A 24,479-nucleotide genomic window follows, 5' to 3' on the forward strand; every position below is an offset into this window, starting at 1 on the left:
AAATGAAATGAAAATCGCTTATCGTCACGAGTAGGCTTCAATGAAGTTACTGTGAAAAGCCCCTAGTCGCCACATTCCGGCGCCTGTTCGGGGAGGCTGGTACGGGACTCGAACCGTGCTGCTGGCCTGCTTGGTCTGCTTTAAAAGCCAGCGATTTAGCCCAGTGAGCTAAACCAGCCCCTTCTTAAAACAATCCGTAACTATAACTCTCCCCATTAACATCAACCACATTTGGTTTTATTAAAAGCTTAAAGCTTGTTTATGAGGGGAATGATGTTGCAGTGTCTCAAAGAGATGTAAGTTACATTAACTTCCCTCTGAATGCCTTCACCTGGTTGAACACAGAAGTTGTGCTGCCTGCCCTTTGTGATAATCATATGGATGGTAGATATGTCCTGAGTTCACGGAGAAAACAATAGTGTTTAAACTGTCATTAAAATTGAGGTTCTTGAATATTCACAAGCTAACAGGGCCAGATGGAATGTATCTAAGAATATGAAATGAATAGACAAAGCAGTGACTGGTATTTTATACAGCTCATTATAATAATAATAACCTTTATTGTCACAAGTAGGCTTGCATTAACACTGCAATGAAGTTACTGTGAAAAGCCCCTAGTCACCATACTCTGGCACCTGTTCAGGTACACAGAGGGAGAATTCAGAATATCCAATTCACCTAACAGCACGTCTTTTGGGACTCGTGGGAGGAAACCGGAGCGCCCGGATGAAACCCAAGCAGACATGGAGGGAACATGCTGACTCCACACAGACGGTAACTCAAGCCGGAATCGAACCTGGGACCCTGGAGCTGTGAAGCAACAGTGCTAACCACTGTGCTACCATGCCACCCATTAGGCTTGGCACTGGGGTTTGCTGAATAGTTGTTCCAGTTCAGGGAACCCGAGATTGAGCAGTTCTCCTCATCCACTGATCTTATTCATTAAGGGCACAGTATTGGAGCTCTTTTGAAATCCTAGCCCTATTTACTGTATCACCATTGTTTACTCTCTCTGTTACCCCTTACAAAATTGATAAAGTTGGTCACAATTTTCCCATTTGAAATCCATGCTGACTATTCATTATTAAGTCCCTCATTTGTCGATGTTCTTCTATACTCTCCTCGAGCAGAGATTCCATTATTGTTCCTACCTCCAGTGCTCAGCTACTGGGCGATCGTTCCATGAATTGGAAACATGAAATTCAATTCTGCTATGATTTGGCAGGTGGTAATTATCGTGTCTGCTTGGCCCACTGTAGAATGCGCTTCTTATCCAAGTACCTGTGGAATCTCACCCCCATTGCCCTCGGGAGGTGGGGGGGTGTCTCCCATTCGCGGCTTCCTCGCGAGCGCTCTGTGAGCCCTGTCCACCTCCAAGGGTCAGGGGAATGCCCCTTCCCCCAGCAGCTTCTCAAACATGTCTGCGATGTATGCCCCAGTGTCTGCTCCTTCGGACCCCTCCGGGAACCCAACGATTCTCAAGTTCTGCCAGCGGGATCTATTCTCTAGATCCTCCACCTTCTCCAGGAGCTTCTTCTGCTGGTCTCTCGGCATCCCCACCCCCAACTCCACCGCAGTTTGATGTTCCTCCTGCTCAGCCAGCGCCTTCTCTACTTTCTGGATTCCCGGGGGGGGGGGGGGGGGGGGGGGGGGGGGGGGGGGGGGGGTGGGGGGGGGGGGGGGGGGGGGGGGGGGGGGGGTAAGTTGAGCAGAGTCCGGGCAGGGTGAGGGGTGGAGGGTGTGGTTGGTTATGTTAACTCTGTCCTTGCTATGGTTGGGGAAAGTCGGAGTTAGAACAATTCTTTTTTCCTTTTGGGCTGTGCTTATTTTCTTGGGCCCAGGACGACTGTGTTCGATCCTGTTGAGCACAGGGATTTATTGAGCTCTCCTTTAGGGGGAGTGGAATCTTTATCCTGAAGTTGGGTCTCCCCTTTGGCGGCTATTCTGCTGTCAGAACGTTTTTGACCCAAGGTCATTTTAATATCCTCTGTTGTTGGTGGTAGGTGGTGTGTCTGGTGGGGTGATACGTCTTGAGAGTGTCTCTTTAGGTGCTGTGTTTTGCGTGCGACTGGTTGGATTTGCGAGTGTTTCAGGATTTGGAGAATCAGGAGGTAAGTTAGCTGCCACGGAGTTCCCACCCTCTGACCTGCTTTTGCAACCCAACAGGGTGGATTCTCCATTTGGGAGGCTACCTACTCCCGCCGGAGGAGAATTGCACCCGTTCAAATTCGTCCTGCTTTTTGTAGACGTTGTCGAGTAGGCGTGGGTGTTGTTGCTGTACAGGAACAGCTTCACCAGGGGTGTGACTAATTCTGGAGCACAAGTCTACCATCAGGATGTTGTAGTTTCCTAGAGCCTCTGCTGAATTCAGCACAACCATTTCTTGATATTGTACAGAGTGAATCAAACTGGCTGAAGATTGATATGAGTGATGCTGGGGGCCTCAAGGGGAGATGTAATTGGATCATCCAACTCAACATTTTTGGCTGAAACTTGTTTTTTTTTTAAATTAGTTCACGGGATGAATGGGTTCAGAGTGGGAGGCAGAATCAAAGTGGGTGGGAACTGGAAGCTCAGAGACGCACGAGCGGACAGAATGGACATATTCAGCAGAGCAAACGGCCATCTACATTTGGCCTTTCCAATGTAGTGGGAACCATTTCACGAGGAGTAAATACAGTGTACGAGATTGGAAAGAGTACGAGCAAGTTGCAGTCTCACTGAAAATGTGCCTGAGGCCGTGGATGATATGGGAGGAACAGAAAGCCCTTCGCCTCTGCAGAACTTTCGGTTTTGACTTCCCGAACTCTGAATTTTCAAAACAACTTTGCGTATTAAAGTTTCATCAGTAAAGTTACGTGACTTGAAAAAACATACCCTTGGGCAAAGGTAAAATTAATAACACAGTTTCCCCATCCATTTCTCCCATGTGATGGAGGAGCTTTATACCATGGAAATGATAGGAGGGAGGAATATGTGATATCAAGGTAAAGCTTTTTTTATATTTTCATTCATGTGTAACAATCTCGGGTGCTGTTGTTATGTGACTTTGGGGTCAGAGGTATAATTAGATTGTGATTAGGAATTATATATTGATTATGTTAATTATACCTAATGTACAGGTTTAAATTAGGCTAATTAGACAATGGACTTCCACTATAACTCAAGTGGGAAGCTCTATTAATATCATCATAATTCCATTAGGCATAATGTATTAGTCAAGTTATCAAACTGATTAACCAAAGCCAATAAGGTCAGATGAACATGTTTTAGACCATATGTACACCTGTGTTTATGATTTCAGAGTGAGGGGAAGAGTTTAGCATCTTAGATCTGGGGCAGGATTCTCCCATCCCGCGGCAGAGTGCTCACGCCGTTGTAAATGCCGTCGCGTTTTACGACGGCGTGTACGGCCCGCTGCCAGGAATAATTCTGGCCCCTACATGCGTGGTGGCCTACTTCAACGCGCCGGCCCCGACGCAACATGGCGCAGGAGTACAGGGCAGAGAGGCCGGCCCACCAATCGGTGGGCCCCGACCGAGGGCCAGGCCACATCAGGGGTCCCCCCCCCCCCCCCCGGGGTCAGAGCCCCCACACAGGCCAGCACCCAACCCTTGCACGCAGAGTTCCCGCCGGCTTCGAGCAGGTGCGGATGGCGCCGGCGGGACTCAGCCGCATAGAGCGGCCCGCAACCGGCGCCGTGCCAACCTCGCCAGCGCCAATGGCGCTGATTCTCCGCTCTGCGGAGAGTCGCGTGCCAGCGTCGGGGGGGGGGGCGTGGCCCAGTCGCGGGGATTCTCCGGCCTGGCTCCGGGCTGAGAGAATCCCGCCCAGATTTTAAACAGAATTAAAATCTATCATTTATAAGGGCAGCAAGGTGGAGCAGTGGTTAGCATTGCTGCCTCATGGCGCCAAGGTCCCAGGTTCGATCCTGGCTCTGCGCCCATGTAGTGTTTGCACATTCTCCCCGTGTTTGCGTGGGTTTCACCCCCACAACCCGAAGATGTGCAGGGTAGATGGATTGGCCACGCTAAATTGCCCCTTGATCGGAAAAAAATGAATTGGGTACTCTAAAAAAAAATTTTTATAAATGTTTTTTATTGAGTTTTCATATTTTATATATGACAAATTACAAATTATTAGAGAGAAAAAAAGAAAACACAAAAATTTAACATGAATATTTACAGGTAAGCATCTTCATAACAACAATTATGGCCGTCCCCTTTAGCCAGCATACATATTTTACATTCCCAAATATGGCCGAGGCACATGTTTATAGGCATTTATTTATAGTTTGGTTTTGGGCCTTAGCTTGCCATCAAACCCCCATAACGAGCCCGTAACCCCCCCCCCCCCCCCCGGCTATCTTCCCCCGATTCCCGTCCATTTTCCCCTGATTCTTGGCCACCCGACTATTCTTCCTCTTGTACGTTGGCCACAAACAGGTCCCGGAACAATTGAATGAATGGCTCCCACGTTCTGTGGAAGCCGTCGTCTGACCCTCGGATGGCGAATTTGATTTTCTCCATTTGGAGAGATTCCGAGAGGTCGGACAGCCAGTCTGCAGCTCTGGGCGGTGCTGCTGACCGCCAGCCAAACAGGATTCTACGGCGGGCGATCAGGGAGGCAAAGGCAAGGGCGATCGCCCTCCTCCCCAGGAATAGATCTGGCTGGTCTGAAACCCCGAAGACCGCCACTATCGGGCATGGCTCCACCCTCACCCCACCACTTTGGACATAGCCTCGAAGAAGGCTGTCCAGTACTCCACAAGTCTGGGGCAAGACCAGAACATGTGGGCGTGGTTGGCCGGGCCTCTTTGGCACCGCTCACATCTGTCCTCCACCTCCGGGAAGAACCTACTCATACGGCTTCTCGTTAAGTGGGCTCTATGTACCACTTTTAGTTGCGTCAGGCTGAGCCTTGCGCACGTGGAGGTGGAGTTGACCCTATGCAGTGCTTCGCTCCAGAGTCCCCACCCTATCTCCATCCCCAGGTCGTCCTCCCATTTCCTTCTTGTTGCGTCCAGTACGGTGTCGTCCCTATCTACCAGTCGGTCATACATGTCACTACAGTTCCCTTTCTCTAGGATACTTGCGTCCAGTAGGTCTTCCAGTAGTGTCTGTCGTGGCGGTTGTGGGTACGTCCTTGTCTCCTTTCGTAGGAAGTTTTTGAGCTGCAGGTACCGTAGCTCGTTCCCCCCAGCTAGCTGAAATTTCTCTGTCAGTTCGTCCAGTGTTGCGATCCTGTCGTCCGTGTATAGGTCCCTGACTGTCAGTGTCCCCCCGTCCTGCCTCCACCTTTTGAAGGTGGCGTCAGTCAGTGCTGGTTTGAACCTATGGTTGTTGCAGATGGGAGCCTTGTCCAACATTTTGTACAGGCCAAATTGCTGCCGCAGTTGGTTCCAGGATTGGAGGGTGGCTGTCACCACTGGGCTGCTGGAGTGTTTTTTGGGTGGGGATGGGAGTGCTGCCGTGGCGAGGGCCCGGAGGGAGGTTCCCAGGCAGGAGGCCTCCTCCGCACGCACCCACTCGGCTTATGGCTCCTGGATCCATCCCCTTACTCGCTCGGCTGTTGCCGCCCAGTGGTAGAATTGTAGATTCGGGAGGGCTAGCCCTCCCCTGGATTTGTTTTTTGTAGGACCTTCTTTGGGATCCTAGCATTTTTACCCCCCCCCCCATACGAACGCCATGATAAGTTTGTCCAGCGCTTTGAAAAAGGCCTTGGGGATGTAGATCGGAATGGATCTAAACAGGAAGAGGAACCTGGGCAGTACGTTCATTTTGATCGTCTGGACTCTCCCCGCGAGGGAGAGCGGGAGTGTGTTCCATCTTTGCAGGTCCTTTTTAACTTCCTCCGTCAGGCCGGTGAGGTTCCATTTGTGGATTCCTTTCCAGTCATGGGCTATTTGGATCCCCAGGTAGCGGAATTTATGTCGGGCTTGTTTGAACGGCAGCCCCTTTAGTGCTACCCCCCCCCCCCCCCCCCCCCCCCCCCCCCCCCCCCCCCCCCTTTGCGGGTGTACTGGGAAGATCTCACTTTTGCTCATGTTGAGTTTGTAGCCCGAGAAGGCTCCAAACTCTTTCAGGAGCGCGATGATTCCGTCCATGCTGCTTTGTGGGTCCGAGATATAGAGGAGCAGATCATCCGCATAGAGTGAGACTCTGTGCTCTCTACCTCCCCTTCGGATCCCCCTCCAATTTTTTGCTGCCCTGAGCGCGATTGATAGCGGGTCGATTGCTAGTGCGAACAGCAGCGGGGACAGTGGGCATCCTTGTCTGGTGCCCCTGTGCAGCTGGAAGTATTGGGAGTTGGTATTGTTGGTCCGTACACTCGCCAAGGGAGTGTTGTATAGGAGCTTTACCCAAGCGGTGAACCCTGTTCCAAACCCAAACCGCTCCAGTACCTCTATGAGGTATTTCCATTCGACTCTGTCGAAGGCCTTTTCTGCGTCCAGGGAGACGATCACCTCTTGTGTTCTCTTCCCGGAGTGGGTCATTATCACGTTCAGCAGGCGCCTGATGTTCGCGGTAAGCTGTCTACCTTTGACGAAGCCCGTCTGGTCCTCTGTGACCATCTCAGGTACACAGTCTTCTAGCCTTTTGGCTAGGATTTTGGCCAGTATTTTGGCGTCTGCATTCAGCAGAGATATGGGTCTGTATGACCCACATTCCGTTGGGTCTTTGTCTTTCTTAGGTATCAGCGAGATTGAGGCCTGTGCTAATGTGGGTGGCAGTGTGCCCCTAGCTAGCGAGTCTGCGAACATCTCCCGCAGGTGCGGGGCCAGCGCTGTCGCGAATTTTTTGTAGAAGTCCGCCGGGAATCCATCCGGTCCCGGCGCCTTCCCCGTCTGCATGGAGCTAATGCTCTCCATGATCTCTCCCAGTGCTAGTGGTGCTTCCAGATCCCGTTTTATGCCCTCTCCCACGACTGGTATGTCCAGTCCATCAAGAAACCGGTTCATCCCAGCCTTCCCCGTTGGGGGCTCTGAGGTGTACAGCTCTTGGTAGAAGGCCTTGAAGGTTTCGTTAATCCTCTCTGGTTCTGTTTCCCACGTGCCTCTGGTACCTCTGATTTGTGCAATTTCTCTGCTGGCTGCCTGCTTTCTAAATTTTTTTTTAATCTATCATTTATATATCATACTGTCTGATGAAATGTCTTATTTAAAAGCCAATTGCATAGGCACTTGTCCATGTGAGCATGGGCAGATCCGGCATCTTCTAAGTGAGACTCCTGTTTGAGAAGGTCAATATCTAAATTTAAGCAGATAATATTGGAAAAGCACGGCATGGTGATCCTCTGTGAGAGGACGATGGTGAACGTATCACCTCCAGCATCTATTGCTGCGCTCTCTAAACTCTTTCCCACTGTGACCCCATTTTAGTGTGGTGAGTGTAGGTGGGCAGGCTGTCAAAGCGAGGAATGAGGGGAGAACTGTCAGGGTGGGAAGTGGGGAGGAGGGGGTTACACGGTAGCACAAGTGGAAAGGGGCTGGTTAGCTCACTGGGCTAAATCGCTGGCTTTTAAAGCAGACCAAGCAGGCCAGCAGCACGGTTCGATTCCCGTACCAGCCTCCCTGGACAGGCGCCGGAATGTAGCGACTAGGGGCTTTTCACAGTAACTTCATTGAAGCCTACTCGTGACAATAAGCGATTTTCATTTTCAAGTGGGTAGCACGGTGGTTTCACTGCACCAGGGTCCCAGGTTCAATTCCCCGTTGGGTCACTGTCTGTGTGGAGTCTGCACGCTCTCCCCGTGTCTGCATGGGTTTCCTCCGGGTGCTCCAGTTTCTTCCCACGGTCCAAAGATGTGCAGGTTAGGTGGATTGGCCATGCTAAATTGCCCTTAGTGACCAAAAAGGTTGGAGGGCTTATTGGGGTTACAGGGATAGGGTGGAAGTGAGGGCTTAAGTGGGTCGGTGCAGACTCGATGGGCCGAATGGCCTCCTTCTGCACTGTATGTTCTATGTTGACAGTGATGCCTTTTTCAACAACTGTTTTGCAGGAACTGATGGAGCCATGGAAAAAAATTCTCTTGGGATCCATTCGAATCATGGATAGAAATAAACACCTGCATAGTGCTATGGGAGCGGCGTCTTCAGAACCCCAAAGTGTATCATGGAGTTCAACCAACCTCCCCCTTTAATGTATTGTTGCTTTTGAAGCACACGGCTTGTTCCCCAGGTGTGGTATTACAATTATGGACACGTGGGTTTTTAAACACAAAACAATGTTTATTCCATGAACTCAACTTAACCTTTGAAATAAACATTGGATCACTTAACACCCCTTACTTCAAAGATAACCCTGAAAATAATACAACACTAAATAATCCCTCAAAATGTTCCTTCGAACGTCCAAAAGACTTCACCTTTAACAACAGACATGAGGTTACATTCAATATACTTATAGTCTTTGGATTTTCAGACATCAACAGACCAGTTCTGTGTTTTCTTCTTGCAGCTTTTTTGCAAAACACACAAACAAAACCCAGCTTTCTCCTCAAACCGAAACCAAAAGCAGAAGTGAGCTCAGCTCAGCTCCCCCCCCCCCTCCCCCCCCCCCCCCCCCCCCCCCAGCCTCTGACATCACTTCAGTAATATGAGCTGCTTCATTTCTTAAAGGTACATTGCTTAAACATCCATTTCTTAAAAGCACTCTCACATGACAATAGGCATATCAAAAGGCCATGGTGCTGGTCCCACGACAGGCCCACCAGCGTCTCCGCTCCACGGTTGCTATGGCTGCTTCAGAGCTTGTGACCCCAGTTGCTTGTCTGGGGTCGTGACCCCCAGTTTGGGAACCCCTGATCGACTGTTTTGATTTGGTTTGATTTGGCGCTGGAGGGTGTGCAGAGGAGATTCACTAGGTTAATCCCAGAGCTGAAGGGGTTGGATTACGAGGAGAGGTTGAGTAGACTTGGGACTGTACTCGTTGGAATTTAGAAGGATGAGGGGCTGGTTTAGCTCACAGAGCTAAATCGCTGGCTTTTAAAGCAGACCAAGCAGGCCAGCAGCACGGTTCGATTCCCGTACCAGCCTCCCCGGACAGGCGCCGGAATGTGGCGACTAGGGGCTTTTCACAGTAACTTCATTGAAGCCTACTCGTGACAATAAGCGATTTTCATTTTTCATCTTATAGAAACATATAAAATTATGAAGGGAATAGATAGGATAGATGCGGGCAGGTTGTTTCCACTGGCGGGTGGAAGCTGAACTAGGGGGCATATCCTCAAAATAAGGGGAAGTAGATTTAGGACTTAGTTTAGGAGGAACTTCTTCACCCAAAGGGTTGTGAATCTATGTAATTCCTTGCCCAGTGAAGCAGTTGTTAAATGTTTCATTAAATGTTTTTAAGATAAAGATAGATAGTTTTTTGAAGAATAAAGGGATTAAGGGTTATGGTGTTCAGGCCGGAAAGTGGAGCTAAGTCCACAAAAGATCAGCCATGATCTCATTGAATGGCGGAGCAGGCCTGAGGGGCCAGATGGCCTACTCCTGCTCCTCGTTCTTATGTTACATAGAACATAGAACAGTACAGCACAGAACAGGCCCTTCGGCCCTCAATGTTGTGCCGAGCCATGATCACCCTACTCAAACCCACATATCCACCCTATACCCGTAACCCAACAAGCCCCCCCTTAACCTTACTTTTATTAGGACACTACGGGCAATTTAGCATGGCCAATCCACCTAACCCGCACATCTTTGGACTGTGGGAGGAAACCGGAGCACCCGGAGGAAACCCACGCACACAGGGGGAGGATGTGCAGACTCCGCACAGACAGTGACCCAGCCGGGAATCAAACCTGGGACCCTGGAGCTGTGAAGCATTTATGCTAACCACCATGCTACCGTGCTGCGCCAAATGTTCTTATGTACCCGGAACAAAACTGAATTATATTACTCCAATCCTGTGCCTGACAGGCCACCAGGTATTTCCACTCCTATGCTCTGTAGTTTGTGTCAGCAATTTGCTTCTTATTTCATCTTCATTTGCCTCACTTTAGTATCTGAGGAAATTACGTTCTAATATTCAGAACAGCCCCTAACCTGTATGATGTTTTCAGCTCTGACCTCCTCAATGGAGTAGGGCAGGTTGCGGGACTTTATGAAGTGAAAGAACCGGGTGGAGTGAATGAATGGGGGGGGGGGGGGCCTTGTCTGCATACTTAGGGACCCACTGGGCATAGTATAAAAAGAACCACAGACATCGTTTAAGGGCCATGGCGCAGTGGGGGAGTGGGAGTTCCATGAGGGGGCGCATGCGATCGGGGCCGGGCCCTCGAACTCCATTTTGCACCACATAGCCGAGGATGGCTAAGCGGTTAGTGCTGAACACGCACTTCTTGTTATACGTAAGGTTCTCTGTTTGGGGCAGCAGGGTAGCATGGTGGTTAGCATAAATGCTTCACAGCTCCAGGGTCCCAGGTTCAATTCCCGGCTTGGTCACTATCTGTGTGGAGTCTGCACGTCCTCCCCCTGTGTGCGTGGGTTTCCTCCGGGTGCTCCGGTTTCCTCCCACAGTCCAAAGATGTGTGGGTTAGGTGGATTGGCCACGCTAAATTGCCCGTAGTGTCCTAAAAAGTAAGGTTAAGGGGGGGGTTGTTGGGCTACGGGTATAGGGTGGATACGTGGGTTTGAATAGGGTGATCATTGCTCGGCACAACATTGAGGGCCGAAGGGCCTGTTCTGTGCTGTACTGTTCTAAGTTCTAAGTTCTAAGGTATATCACAGGTAGGTCAGCATAGGTCACGCAAAGACTATTTTTTTCTCAGCCCAACTCTTAAATTGTCAATAATGTCACAATGTTGCAGGAGAATAGCTGCTAATTGTATTCTCCCATTACATTCCATCCAGCATAACATGGTTAATTAAGTTGGCTAGATGCCTAACTTGTGGTTCAGAAAAATCACAACAGCATGGATTCAATTGATTCAATTGAATTGCTGGAAGGAGGTTGGTCGCCCAAATCCATTCCATCAAACATGGAAGCGGAAGGATTCGGATCAAGTTTGAGATTTTCAAAACTTCCACGTCTCTCCACTTGCCATTTTTTAAATTCTTCAGGCTGCTGAGTCCCCAGGAAAGATCATCTACAGGAAAGATCATCTACCTGAAACATTGGCCAGAATTTTACACGCAGCACACGATGAGTGAGGTATTTATCAAATAGCTGTAGTGGATGTATCTTTAAGAAATGGGTGTTTATCAAATAGCTGTAGTGATGTCAGAGTGTGGGTGGAGCTGGGCTGTCTGTCTGCTTTTACTTTCACTTTTGAGCTGGCAGCTACAGTGTGTGTTTGATTTCATTTTCTGAGTTGGAGCTGCATCCAGCCAAACAAGGTGTGATTTTGATCTCTCTGCATGAAAAGAATGTATTCAGATCACTTACTAATTTAAAAGTGATAACTGCTCTCAGTAGAGAATTTAAATCTGCTGTCTTTGTTAAAGAGTGTATTTGTCTTATAGATGTTGCTAGGAAAGATTAAGGGTTACTTATAGAGTACTGTATTCTTTGGGAGGAGCATTTGAGTTGATAGTTGACAAGATGTTTACTGTGTGCTTATAAAATGTTAACTGGATTCATAGAATAAACATTGTTTTCTTTTAAAAGTACTTTAAATATCTGTTGCATCACACCTGCAGAGTGGGCCCTTGTGCTCCCCATAACCAAAATCTATCAAAGGTTGTGGGTCAGGTGAACTCCATGATACACTTTGGGGTTCTCTAAATCCTGGCCCATAATAGTGGGAAACAGAAAATACTCTCACCCCCAATCTCAACGGAAAATCAACGGAAAAGAGGCTGGGGATGGGGATTCTCGATCGGAAGGCCCCTTCAGACTGGAGATGCCCTCCCCTCAGGGTCTGGAGATCTGTGGCCCTCCCTCCACCAGCCCCACACCCCCGGTCTGTCCCTCGAAACACCCCACTTCCCCGGGACCCTAGGTACTACCAGAACTGTGTGCCCGGGACTTAGCCTCAGGCACGGGGCTGCAGTACCTCCTCCGGCCATGGCAGGGCTGTGCCTGGAGGGGCTGGAGAGCTGACGGCCGGTCCAAGTGTGCGCGGAAGTTCCGGCTGCTGCCAAGCAATGCTCAATCGAGTGTAAAATGCCAGCATGCCTGTCGGAGTCAACAGGGGTACATTCCTCGCCAATTCTCTGGACAATGGGAGCCGATCGCGGACCATCCTAAAAATTCCAGGCATCAATTCCATTTCTCTGTTCACAGATGCTGCCTTATCTCTTTGTATTTCCAGCATTTTCTTCCTTTGTCCAAAGATGTGCAGGTGAGGTGGATTGGCCATGTTAAATTACCCCTTAGGGTGGGGTCGCAGGAATAGGGCGGGGGATTGGGCCTGGGTAGGGTGGTCGTTCGAAGGGTCGATGCAGACTCAATGGGCTGAATGGTCTTCTTCTGCACTGGAGAGTATATGATTCTACTATTTCAGTTTCTTCTCCTGTAGGGAAATAAGTAACGCTGGATAACATGGAATGTCGAGCATAACAGACCCGCACCTCCTCATTTCTCTGTTAGCTTACAAAATATCACGCAGATACTTTACAGCATAACCAACATTCTATTCTTATTTGATATTCAACAAAACACGTTACACAGATTCACAAAGCCTTCAAGATCCCAGGAAAAGAAAGGTTTACAATTACATCACACCTTTCACAACCTCAGGACATTTGAAAGCACTTAACGGTCAATTAAGTTACAAGTGTACTTAGTCACTGTTGTCAGGTAAATATAGTGCACCCAATGGCCCCGATACTTTAGGAATGCTCTAACACACTGGGCACTATAATTTCAATTGTTCCTCCTAATTCTTTTTGAATTAATTGTCCGCCAATTGGAGTGAATTGGTCAGGTTTTCTACAGGAAGTTGTAAATGAAATATGGGATGTTGCTGCGCTAAATTGGCTAATTGCCAAAATGGAAATTATGGGCTGAATTCTCCGCCGTCGGGATTCTCCTTTTTCCGGCAGCCCGGGGTTTTCCCGACGGCGTTGGGCTGCCCCACAATGGGAAACTCCGTTGACCAGCCGGCAAAACGGAGAATCCCAACGGCGTTCCACACCAGGGGCAAAATTCTCCGACCTCCCAGCAGGGTCGGAGAATCGCCTGGGGCCGCCGAAAATCCCGCCCCCGCCGTGACAGAGATTCTCCGCCACCCGGGAAGTGGCGGCGGCGGAATCTAGCCACTCCGATCGGAGAGGCCCCTGCGGTGATTCTCCGGCCCGGATGGGCCTAAGTCCCGCCGCTGTGAGGCCTCTCCCGCCGCCGAGGTTTGAACCACCTCTGGAACGGCAGGATCAGCGGCGTGAGCGGGCCCCGGGGTCCTGGGGGGGTCGGGGGGCAATCGAACCCCGGGGGGTGCCCCCACGGTGGCCAGGCCTGCGATCGGGGCCCCCCGCTCAGACTCCGGGCCAGTGCCCTGGCTGCACTATTTCTCCTCCGCGACCGCCACGGCCTCCGCAATGGTGGAAGCGGAAGAGAACTCCACATCGCGCATGCGCCGGCAGTGACGCCAGCGGCCAGCTGCCGCTGACGTCACTGCAGGCGCATGCGCCGACCGGCGAAAGCCTTTCGGCCAGCCCCGCTGCCGGGGCCGCCGGTTTTTTGTGCCAGTCTTCTGGTGCCAACCGCTCCGGCGCGGGGCTGGCCCCCAAAGGTGGGGAGAATTCCCCACCTTTGGGGAGGCCCGACCCCTGAGTGGTTGGCGCCACTCCCCTACGCCGGGACCCTCCGTCACGCCGGGTAGGGGAGAATCCCGCCCCAGAAATCTAGGGCTGGATTCTCCTCTCCCTGACGGCAAAATGGCGTTCGGCGACGGGGCGGAGAATCCGTTTTGACGCCAATATCGGGAGCGGCTCCGGTTTTCGGATTCTCCACACCCTGACAAGCGGTGGAGTACGCCGCGCCAAGTATCCACGGCCTCAGACCATTGCCTGAGGCCCGCTCAGCAATGTTCCGTCCCTGACCGGCCGTCTTCCCAGTGGCATGGGCTACATGTGCTCACACGATTCGGGAACCTCACAAGGCGGCTGCGGACTCAGTCCAGTGCCGCCACGTACGGGGGGGGGGGGGGGGGGGGGGCGATTTGCAGGCGGGGGGGGGGGGGGCTGGGGGCACGGGGGGCGGGCGGTCCAGGGCACGTGAGCGGCCTGAGGGGGGGCACTACTTTTGCGGTTCAAGTCCGCAGGCTGAATCCGCCATGAAGTGGGCACGGCCACAGAATTGGAAGTGATCAGGGCCGTATTGGCAGCTAGAGCTGGGAGCTTTACGCTTCCTCTCTGCTAGCCCCCAGCAAAATGGCGAATCGGTGGCCGTTTTGCACTAGTTTTCCTGGCGTAAAAGACCACCGTTTTCATGCCGGCATGAGGACTTAGTCTCCCAAACGAAGAATCCAGCCCCTGGTGTGGCGGGACGGAGAAACTCGCCCCATGTACTTACCGGTGGGAAGAGGAATGGTGGGAGAACGGGGTATAATGGTTTTACATAGAACATAGAACATACAGTGCAGAAGGAGGCCATTCGGCCCATTGAGTTTGCACCGACCCACTTAAGCCCTCACTTCCACCCTATCCCCGTAACCCAATAACCGCTCCTAACCTTTTTGGACACGAAGGGCAATTTAGCATGGCCAATCCACCTAGTGTCAATGCTATTGGTTTCATCATTTTTAACGTACACTTTCACTTGCTCTGGTGGATAACTTGCCATTTAACGACATTGCCTTGTTTTCTCTGAGTGGACACCAGGAGAAAGTATTCCGCAGGTTGAGCAGCCAGCGGCCCGGACATTTGGGAGGGAGATTTTCCGTCTCCGCCGTGGTGAGGGCGGGGCTGTAAAAGGCAGTGATCCGTTCAAATGTCCAATGACTTCGGAGGGACCGTAAAATCACGTCGCTATAAAATTCCCACCCATGGGTACGCTCTGTTTCATGGGTCTTAGGTGTGTGAGCCTGGAGGCTTCTAGGTCATGTTATGGAACTCGGGCCCTGGGCTGGACTGTTCCCTCCAATAAGCCCCTAAGGTATCTGTGCTGCAGTCCGCGAGAGCTGAATATGGGACTGCAACTCTGATTAAATCAGAGAGTTGCTTATTCACACCGCTTTAATTTGTAAAGCCGTTGTGATCTTCTGTTGCTTCAAACAGAGGGTGGTTAACACTAACACCGTCCCCTAGTGCTCGGTGTCCAATTAGTAAATGAGAGATTGCTGCAGCTTGGAAGCATCATGTGACACTTGACTGGAACGTGAATCAATCCAACACCATGTAAATATGAGAGCAGTATCTCCTGGCGTGGAAGTTTTGCTGCTGAGAAGTTAAACGGGTCGCCTGTTAATCCTGGCTGGAACGGTGGACCGTTTGTGTGTCCGCCTGGCTCACCTGCTGATACTCTTGCCTTTAAGTCGGAACGTTGCAGCTCACAGTGCCACTGCAGCGACTTGAGTGTCGAAATTCAGGCTGACGCTCAGTGCTGATGGAGTGCGACACGGTCAGACGTGCCATTCAAATGGGCTGTTAAACTGAGGTAAAAGCAGAAAGTGCTGGATAAACTCAGCAGGTCTGGCAGCACCTGCAGCGCGGTTCAATGGGAAGGTTGTGACCAGGAACTGCCGGGAGCTTCCCCGCAGTCGGCCCAGCGAGGCTGTCATCACAATCCAACTTGGTCCACTTAAGGAGGCCCCACGGGCTTCACGCCGCAAATCAAGGCTTGCCAGCCGATTCCCCGGGATCGTGCTCGCCAGTCCTCCGCTAACAAGTTGAAGCGGCACCTAATTTGCTCGTGCACAGCCAACCCCATTCAGCTGGCAACCATGGCGCTGAGACGACCGGCCCCATAATTCGGGGATACAGGCCGGGGGAAGCTCTTAGAGGCAGTTGGGGCAAGAAGAGATGTCCTGTTCCCTCCTGGGTCCCGAAGTGTAAGCCACAAGGCAGCAGTCCATAACCGTTTGGAGGAGTCCCAGAGGCTATGGGCGCAGAATGGTGCCGGCAATGAGAGGAACCAAGGCACAAACTGCTCGGGTGGTGACTGCAGTGGAGAGCCTGGTGCACAACATCAGCAGCCTGAATGGGGGTGTCCAAGGCTTCGCGCAGTCAGTGACGGCTATGGCTGAGGGTCTCGGTAGACTGTCTGACTCACTGGGGGATGTGACCCCGTACCAGGCTGACCTTGATGAGGTTCTGCGGGACATATCCCAGTCTCAGATGGGAATAGCCGAGGCGCTGAGGAGCTTGTCCCAGTCGCAGGCGGGCATTGCCAAAGGCTGCAGAGCATCTCCCAGCCACTGAGGAGCATCGCCGAGGGTGTTGGCACGATGATGCAGACGTCGGGGAGATGCCAATGCTGGCAGTGCCAGCTGACTCAGAGGCAGCCAGGGCTCAATCCAGCAGCTCTTCCGTCCCCAGGTGAACCCCAGGGCCCAATGGACACCGACCACTAGGACAAGTTCAGCGGGGTCCAATATATCGCCCATACCATTCCATATATCTGTAAGGAATTGGACGAAGGTGTGAGACTGACAAACAGCGATGTCTTCCACCCCGGGACCCTCCATTCCCCCATTGATCCCCTTCCCCTTCTCCCAACCCGGCACGCCCTGCCCAAGTACACCTGGCCACAGCAGGGGCCCGAGTTCATCAAAACGGGTACACACGATCCAGGGGTTGTCATGGCAGACCCAAATCCAGTTGTCCCCCCCCCCGCCCCGAGCAGAGATCCCCACCCCCCATGGCAGCCCATTCCAACAGAGGCTGGACCTCCCCCCCCCCACCCCACCCCGGTTGCCACCCTTACCCCCTCCAAGCACAGAGGCAGCAGGTTCAATACCCCCGGGCTCTTTGCCTGCGAGCGAAAATGGCTGCTCATCTCCTCGGGTCCCCGCAGCGGCCCTCCTGCCACATTCACGTTTTTCAAAAGGAGTACTAATCAGCGCCCCAGTGACCACGTGCTAGGGAGGCGGCTGGGTCATTGGAGCCTGTTGGATATGGGGTGGCTCCCATTAATTGTATGGAAATGGGGTTTAAGTGGTGATTATTGGTGTCTTGCCACGCCACGGAGGGATCCTGATTTCGACTACAGGAGCGGGCCGGTCGCATTGCGAACGGTTTGGCGCCCGGCGCAGTTCTCGTTTGTGGCCTCTCCCGTTATTTACCAACCTTGCTTCCCTCTCCCTCGTGCGCAACAAGGCCACTGAATCGCGCTCACAGCGTTAACTTTTTGAGTCCAAATTACAGAACTGAGGAAAGGTAATAAATTGTACAGCAGGAAATGTGGGTGGAGGAGGTGGGGCAGATTAGAACAATAGGGATAGGTCTGGGAACATGGGGCGGGATTCTCTGATCCTGAGGCTAAGTGTTGACGCTGTTGTAAACGCTGTCGCGTTTCTCAACGGCGTCAACATGGTCTCAGCAGCAGCAATTCTGACCCCTACTGGGGGTCAGCACGGCACTGGAGCGGCCCAGGCTGCTCCAGCTGCCGATCCCGGCGTCAGATGGGCGCCGCGGGTCTACGCATGCGCGGTGGCTCCCTTCTCCGCGCCGGCCCCGACACCACATGTCCATAGGGCTACAGGGGCCGGCGCGGAACAAAAGAGGCCCCCAGCCCGAGGGGCCGGCCCGCTGATCGGTAGGCCCCGATCGCAGGCCAGGCCACAGCAGAGGACTCTCCCCGGGGTCGGAAGCCCCCCCCCCCCTCCCCCCACCAGGCCAGCCCCAGATGCATCCACGCGAGGTCCTGCCGGGTAAGAGCAGGTGTGGATGGCGCCGGCGGGACTCGGCTTTTTTAACGTGGTCGCTCGCCCCGTCCCAGGCCGAGAATCGCCGGGGGGGGGGGGGGGGGGGGGGGCCGTAGAGCAGCCCCCGACTGGCACCGCGCCGACCGCGCTGGCGCCAATGCCGCCGATTCTCCGCTCTCCAGAGAATCGGCAGACCGGCTTCGGGGCGGCGGCGTGATGCGATTCGCGCCGGACGCGGCGATTCTCTGGCCGCTGCCGCGGGGTGAGAGAATCCCACCAATGGTAAAAGAGAGAAATGGAAATCCCGTCGGAAAGAAGGGAGACATTCATGGCACTCAAATAAAAGCGAAATACCACAGATGCTGACGCTTTGATACTTTTTGAAGAAGAGCAGAAGAATTCTTCAAAAGTGCCTTTGGCCAATATTTATTCTACAATTAACTAATCACTGAAGCATATTACCTGGTCATTTCCTCAGTAACAGGAACCTTGCTGTCCACAATTATTCGGCCACATTTCCTTATGTTAGACAGCTAAGAATTATTGCAAAGGAGCAAACTGACAGACAGAGGGTCTGCTAACATCATTAGCCACGAAAACAAAGCTTTCTTGATCATTATCGCTGTTATGTGTACCCTAACGTGATATTAAGCTTGATATCTCTCCGGTATATTTTAATGATCCGTGCAAGATGGTAGATGTAGGTAAGCAGAGAGTACCTGCATGTCAACCATAATGAATTGGTCATTTTTCCTTTAACATTTAATGAAAAATGGCCAGGAACCCGGAGAACAATTTAACGTAAAGGTACAGTGGTGATTTATTACTCTTCTATAATGCTACAGTGGACTTTGCCCAGTCGGTTTATTGCATTTGGTTTCCCCGAGAGGCCATAGGAGTTCTCGCTGATAGCCCAATTGGCAGAATTGACAAAAATTGCATAAAACTGGCATTATATGGCAAATAATCACAATCCTTTTAACATGGAATTAAATCTTGTTGTGCTATAATATCATGGAAGTGATTGCACACCTCTTGACTAAATGTAATTTAAATGACAGACCTCTCAAAACTGCAATCTTCTAACTCTGGTCCATTGTGCCTCTCCAAAGCCCTTTGCCTCACCATTGTCTGACCATGCCTTCAACAATCTATGTCATAGTGTGGGTTTTTTGGACGTCTCAATGAGGAGGTCTTCAGACTTGTATGTTTGAACATAAACTGTTTATTGGTAGTCTTTAACTTATTTATGGATCCCAGGTCACTATTTTGCTTGGTGTTCCTGCCGTGTAGGTAGGCTGCTTTCTTTCAGAGTGTTCTCGGTAGACCATTCTATTAGAGTGCATTGCCATGTAACTCTGTACATCACGTTTTGGGCCAGTGCTGTTCCCTAGCTAATAGAACAGCACGGTAGCACATTGGTTATCACTGTTATTTCACAGGTTCAATTCCCACTTGGGTCACTATCTGTGCACAATCTGGACGTTCTCCCCACGTCTGCGTGGGTTTCCTCCAGGTGCTCCAGTTTAGATGTGCTTGTTAGGTGAATTGGACATTCTGAATTCTCCCTCTGTGTACCCGAACAGGCGCTGTCATGTGGCGACTAGGGGATTTTCATAGTGACTTCATTGCAGTGTTAATGTAAATCTACTTGTGACAATAATACAAATATGTCTGGGGTTGGTTTAGCACAGTGGGCTAAACTGCTGGCTTGTAATGCAGAACAAGGCCAGCAGCGCGGGTTCAATTCCCGTACCGGCCTCCCCGAACAGCTGCCGGAATGTGGCGACTCGGGGCTTTTCCCAGTAACTTCACTGAAGTCTACTTGTGACAGTAAGTGATTATTATTATTATTTATTATATCAACCCTCTTTTAAAAATGTTTTTTTATTCATTAAAGGATGTGGGCTTCGCTGACTAGGCCAACATTTATTGCCCATTCCTAATTAGGAACAGAGGAAGGCACATAAAAATACAGGAATAAGAGTAGGCCATTCAGCCCATCGTGCAAACTCCATACAGACAGTGACCCAGAGCCGGAATCGAACCGGGGACCTCGTTGCCATGAGGCAGCAGGGCTAACCCACTGCGCCACCGTGCTGCCCTGGGTACTCCATTGATGCACAATCTTCTATGTAAAGCAATCTCTCCAAATCTCGGTCCTAGGTGTCTTCCCCCTTATTTTGTAATTGTGCCCCCTGGTTCTAGACTCCCTAACCAAGGGATACATTTTACCTGCATCTACCCTGTTTACTCCTTTAATTGTTTTGTAGATTTCAATGAACTCACCTCTCATTCTTTGAAACTCTGTGGAATACAGGCCCAGTTTTCCCAATCTCTCTTCATAAGATCGTCCTTTCATCCCCGCAACAATCTGGTGAACCTTCCTCTTTGGCACTCGATCTATGGTGACAGTATCCTTCCTGAAGTAAGAGGACCAAACTGAAGAAGTGCATTCCAAGCACGCCCCTTCACGCTTGAGTGATTTTTGTGCTGAGCTGGAAATTGACAGCACTTAACTCTCCTTGATGTGGTTGATATTTATAAACATTGTGGTTACAGCACTAAGAGTTACTCATCCATGAAGGAGATGAATGAAGCAAGGCTCACAGCTGTTTCGTGGAAGCTGTCAATCACAGCCCACTGCTAGAAGTGAATGAATGGCTTGCAGCTATAGGATCTGAGGAGTTTAAACACAGGTTACAGCTGTTCTCATTCCAGGATTGGACATGTGGTGCTTCTAGGTGAGTGTTACAATTGCAATTTTTTAAATTGCCCCTGTCTGGACTGCTCTCTAGCTTCCAGACAGGTCTCTTTTCTTTTGTGGGGGAAGATGTGTGGGGGGGTTTCTTTAGTTAGGGAGCCCCTGTGAGGGGGGGCTTTAGTTGGGGGGTCTCTGGGGGGTCCCTTTAGTTTAGGGGGTCTCTATGGAGGACCTCCCTATTTAGGGGTTCTCTGTGAGGAGTCCCTTTGGTTAGATGGCCCAGGGGTCTCCCATTTTAGGGTGTCCCTGTGGGGGGGGGGTCTCCCTATTTAGGGGTCCCTGGGGGGGGGGTCTGCCTATTTATGGGGTTCCTGGGATGGTGAGGCGGATCACCCCATACTTGGGGGAAGGTGGGGAGCACCCAGAAAATCTGGGGGTGTGGGGCAGCTTTGCGATGCGGGGTGCGGGTGGCCGATTGTGGGACTTCCCTATTGGTCTGCCAGCTCACAATAGTGGCCCGATTGCAGGAATCCATGGTATTCCCCTCACAGGCATGATGGCGAGGGATACTGAATTGCTTCATGATTTGTGTTCCCAACAGTGTTCCAATTCACCTCCAGCTGGAGAACAAGGGGCGGGATTCACCGTTCCCCGACACCGATTGTGCAGAGAATCTAATCTGACACCAAAATCGGAGGCAGCGCGTGTTTGACGCAGGTTATGTATTCTCCGCCCTCTCCAAAATGGCATCACTGCGTTGCACGATTATCGTGCCATCATTAGATGTGTTTTCGCCCTTTCCACAGTGCAAAAGTGCTTGTGTCTTTTAATTTGCTGCTGTAGCTGGTTTAGCACAGTGGGCTAAACAGCTGGCTTGTAAAGCAGAACAAGGCCAACAGCACGGGTTCAATTCCCATACCAGCCTCCCTGAGCAGGTGCCGAAATGTGGCGACTAGGGGCTTTTCACGCTAACTTCATTTTTCAAGGGGCTGGTTTAGCACAGTGGTCTAAACCGCTGGCTTGTAATGCAGAACAAGGCAGCAGCGCAGGTTCAATTCCCGTTCCAGCCTCCCCGCCCGGAATGTGGCGACTAGTGGCTTTTCACAGTAATTTCACTGAAGCCTACTCGTGACAATAAGTGATTATTATTATTCGCTGTTTTATTCTTCTTGAAGTTGCTGCTTTAAATGTTATAAACCCTTTAACACAATCAGTGCAGTAACCGTTTTTTTTTACTTGGGCTGTCGACAGTTGTTAGTTCTGGCTTTGTGATTTCTCCCCCCCCCCCCCCCCCCCCCTTTTTGTTTAAAACAAGCCAGTGCAGCAGTTGCCGCCTTTAAATTCTGCAGCTTTTTTTTGTTTTGTGTTCAGAGGCTGTTGACAGCCTGTTGGTTTTGTGTTTCGATGTTCCTGCGCTTTTCTGGGATCTCCATACTCATGGCTGGTTTTTTTTGCTAACTTGTTAAAACTTTTTGTCGCACTACATTTCCGAGTGATTCTCTTTTTAAAAACTCTTTTTAACCTTAGCAGGCCCCTTTTTTTTTACTGTTCTCTGCGGGTTCTCTATTTTTTGAGTTTTTGACTCTGCAAGCCAATTTTTACACATTGTTCTTTTTAAACTGTCAGTCTATTCATTTAGTTTTTACTTCAGCTCTCTTTCAGCTTCCTGAGATGCTGAGACCTTGGAACGGTCACCTGCTATAAAATGTAAATACCGCTACTTTTTTGTAATTTTGGTCACCCTCTGGTCAACTGTGCCAATCTGCAATTTTCTGTAGTGTTGCTCACCCATCTTGTGATCTGAGCAGGTTTCTATCTCTCCGTCAGCCACAGGTCTCGCAATGGATCCTCACTCACTTTGCTAGATTCCTCACTTACAAATCTGTAGTTAAGCTTCTTCAACGTTTTCTTCAGGCTTTCTTCCGAGGTGCACTCTCTAGTCTGGCTTCATTTTTTCAGATCTTGGGATACTGTTCTGGGATCATGCATTTAGCTGCCACATTTCTTACCGCTGTTGATCACGACTGCCGATCACCATGATATTAACACTGTTCGTCATCACCGCTGATTCCCATCCCTGCCACCATGTTGTAATATGGGTTATTTTGTTATGGGTCAGGGTTTAGAGAATTGCAAAGTGTATCATGGAGTTCACCTGACCCACAACTTTTAATAGATTGTGGTATGGGGAGCACACGGCTCACTCTACAGGTGTGGTACAGCAGAAACTGGACCAGTGGTTTTTCAAAACAAAATGATGTTTATTCTATGAACTCAAGTTAACCTTTTTAAAACAAACAGTGAACATCTTAGCAACCAGTAAATCAAATACACCCCCCAAAGAATACCACACTAAATAACCTGTATGCTGTCCTTTTACCATCCAAAAGACTTAACAAACCTCCAAACAGGAGCACATCAGGGTTTACATTCAAGACTGAAAACATTTATACGTCTTCTGAATTCACCAAATGATCCATAGATAGTGTTTAATGGCAGAGATCAATAGCAGTGCAGCTCACAGACACACCCAAGCTTTCTCAAACTGAAACTAAAAAAAGCAGAAGTGGAGCTCAGATCCACCCGCACTCTGACATCACTCCAGTAACATGAGCAGCTCAATTTCTTAAAGGTACATTTCTTAAACACCCATTTCTTAAAGGGTACTCTCACGTGACACTTTGGATGTCTCAGGTGAGGAGATTTTGAGACTTACAGACCCAGGATTGTTCTCTCAGTCTATTACCATGTGGCTCTGTGCATCATACCATTGATGGTGCTATTCCCCAGCCCCACCAAGGACAACCTCATCTAAGACCAACAACACCAATAACAGAAGAGACTCTCTGGAATTTTCTCCTAACACCTCCTGGTTTAGCACAGCTGGCTTGTAATGCAGAATAAGGCCAGCAGCACGGACTCAATTCCCGTACCGGCCTTCCCGAACAGGCGCCGGAATGTGGCAACTAGGGTCTTTTCACAGTAACTTCATTGAAGCCTACTTGTGACAATAAGTAATTATTCTTTAAACTTAGCTCTTTGACCAAGCTTTTAGTCACCTTAATATCTCCTTTAGTTTAGTGTTAAATTTTGCTCATTACTCCTTGCTGTGTTTTATCTCAGTCAAAGAGACCACATAAATGCAAGTTATTTTTGTTATATAGTTCACATGAACATAAAGGTGCTTCAATCCTCCTCTTAATATAGCATTTGTGTGTAGTTTTAACATAAAACACTTGCTTCACAGGCGCACGATTCCAAGGAAGGACAAATTAGGTTGGATGATCAAAAGCATTTTGCATTTCAAGCACAGAACTTCATGATTTATACATTACATTTCTTGTTGAATTTTTTCACACGCTAAAATTCAGCCTCTTATGTGACACATTTCCAATTCTCAGAGACAGAGATAGAGGATCAGAGAATCAAACTTTGCAGTTCCTATCTTTTCTTACATTCTGTTAGTTTTGATCCCGCACACCAACAGTCGCCACCTCGTCAAAGGATTTTCTTTGGCAGAATGTAACTTATTTATTTTAACGGCTTTGGTTGCCTCTCTTTCCTGGCAGCTATTCCGTCCATATCTCTGCTGCATAAATCGCAGCTTCTTCCATTGCGCTGTGTCGCCCGAGGGGCCTGTTCCGGTGGAATACCTCAGTCTGTAGCTGCAGTTTCCTATCCCAGCAATTAGGGAGGCAAGAAATTGGGTCACGTCATTCAGAATTCAATTTAAAGCAGGCGCCTTGCGTTTTCTGTACCAGATACGTATGCGGCGTAAGGGAAACCAAGCGTTGCGTCTAGCAAATGAGGTTCTGGAGGCAACTGTTTGATGGGAAGTTCATGTTACTATCCGATGATTAACACAACGCTACTGTTAGTGTCAGCTTTATTTATATGTACTGGGTGAGATGATGGCAACTAGCTAGTTTGCAAAGACTTTCACCGCAAGCTCCAGGGAAAAATTACATTTGTGTCCTGCCCCTATTTTTTTGGCATGAACTGACACAGAAAATAGCAAAGTAAT

The 24,479-nt window shown here is 50.1% G+C and overlaps 1 long non-coding RNA gene across 1 annotated transcript in view; it reads right to left on the reverse strand.

Moving 5' to 3' along the window:
* LOC119954383 overlaps nucleotides 1–24,077 on the reverse strand; it is a 92,440-nt gene extending 68,363 nt beyond the window's left edge. The window contains exon 1 of the long non-coding RNA XR_005458225.1: nucleotides 23,911–24,077. This is a non-coding gene — a long non-coding RNA (uncharacterized LOC119954383). The remainder of the gene's footprint in view (nucleotides 1–23,910) is intronic.
* Nucleotides 24,078–24,479: the final 402 nt, after the last annotated feature.

The sequence above is a fragment of the Scyliorhinus canicula genome, chromosome 19 (assembly GCF_902713615.1).
Source record: "Scyliorhinus canicula chromosome 19, sScyCan1.1, whole genome shotgun sequence".
Classification (NCBI taxonomy): domain Eukaryota; kingdom Metazoa; phylum Chordata; class Chondrichthyes; order Carcharhiniformes; family Scyliorhinidae; genus Scyliorhinus; species Scyliorhinus canicula.